The following is a 1,705-nucleotide window of genomic DNA, read 5'->3' as shown; positions in this document are numbered from 1 at the left end:
AAAAGGGGCTCCCTCAGCATCCATCCAAGCTGGGGAGCGGGTTACCGGTGGGAAGCCCGCTAGATTTTGGGGGAATAAAAGGGGTCCAACACCACATCCCCACAGGTGCACACCCACCCATCAAAGAGAGCTATAAGCCAATACCACCTTCACATTGCTTGTGTACCAAGGACATGTTGAGCAACATGAAGGCGGCTGGGGTTATCCGTGACAGTTGTAGCCTTTGGGCAGCTCTGTTGATCCTGTTAAAAAAGAAGGACGGCACCACTCCCCGTATTGAGGAATCGCTAGCTGCATTGAGAACTGCAAATTATTTTTCTACCCTTGATCTCACTAGTCACTATTGGCAAGTGTCCGTTGCTGAGGCAGACCGGGAGAAGACCGCCTTCGCCACCCCTATGGGTCTCTGCGAGTTCAAAAGCATGCCCTTCGAGCTGTGCAATGCGCCAGGAACCTTCCAGAGGCTGATGGAATGCTGCTTGGGACAAGATTTTAGGGTGTATAAAAAGGGAGATTAGATCCCGTGATCCCAACGTATTGTTACACCTCTATAAATCACTTGTAAGGCTACATCTGGAATATGGGAACCAGTTTTGGGCTCCACATTTTAATAAGGACATTCAGAAGTTAGAGTCAGTTCAAAGGTGGGCAACTAGACTACTACAAGGAATGGAAGGCCTCCCATATGATGACAAGTTGAAAAAGTTATTAAGTGATTATTGGCTGCAATGGGGCTTTCTGGCTGGTGCCAGCCTCTCTTCTTAGCACACAGGAACCACAATCCCTACACCATGCTTCAATGGATTCTCTCATCCCAGCCCAGTAAAACTACATATTTTACACAGTCATAAGCAGCCAAAAGGGATCTATTCTATTCAATTGCAAATGATCTAGATAAGACTGAGAATAAGATACTGCACGGGACATAGCAGAGTTGGTCAAGTTGAGTGGAGATGAGTTTGCTATTTGGCACAGCTTTTTGCATCAATAAAGCAAGTAAAAGGTGTGAAAGATAAAAAAAAGGGTGAAAGTGTGAAAAGTGAATTGGCCAAATTGAGGTGCATATAAAGTTTTTGCTTTCTTTCAATTCACTAATGGGGCTCATTTGAATCAGGTGAATTGAGTTCTGCTTTTGGAAACTGGGTTAAGAAGGGGTGCACCGGTCCTGGAGGTACTGCAATACCAGGTCAATGCGTGCAGTGGACAGAGCAAGATTTTTTCCATCTCCTTGTTCTAAAAATCCATTTAATATATGGTCCCCAGAGAGGGGACGTATCAGATATTAAACTGATAAGAACAGATTTAATTTTTTTTTTTTTCTGTTTATCAGTAGGACTTCAAAATAACAAAGGTGATCGCCTCCCGTTGCCTGGGAACCGTCCAGGCACAAGAGGGCTATGTGTCACCAGAAGGCGCACACACTTCCTCAAGGCCGGCAGACGTGCAATCCCAGGCACCTTCCAGTACCGACCAAGGTAGCGTCCTCAGAAACTACACTTGATCTTAGCCAAAAGGCCGAGAAGCTATAACCCGAATTGGTTACGGCCTTGAGTGGCACCCTGGCCTATACCGGACACATCTTAGGGAGAGGGAGACAAACCCACGCCTACAGAAGACATTTTGTCACCCAAGCCAACCCTTGAAAAGGCTGTTTTGCAGAGCAAAAACAAGAAGAATGGTGCTTTTTGCAGCCGCCGCCCACTGC

General features: G+C 46.3%; 1 pseudogene; it reads right to left on the bottom strand.

The window, feature by feature from the left end:
- Window positions 1-1,149: 1,149 nt before the first annotated feature.
- On the bottom strand, window positions 1,150-1,356 carry LOC142260496 (U2 spliceosomal RNA; annotated as a pseudogene).
- Window positions 1,357-1,705: the final 349 nt, after the last annotated feature.

The sequence above is a fragment of the Anomaloglossus baeobatrachus genome, unplaced genomic scaffold (genome assembly GCF_048569485.1).
Source record: "Anomaloglossus baeobatrachus isolate aAnoBae1 unplaced genomic scaffold, aAnoBae1.hap1 Scaffold_115, whole genome shotgun sequence".
NCBI classification, from domain to species: domain Eukaryota; kingdom Metazoa; phylum Chordata; class Amphibia; order Anura; family Aromobatidae; genus Anomaloglossus; species Anomaloglossus baeobatrachus.
Note: the sequence above shows the minus strand (reverse complement) of the source record. Positions and strands in the feature narration are given on the sequence as shown.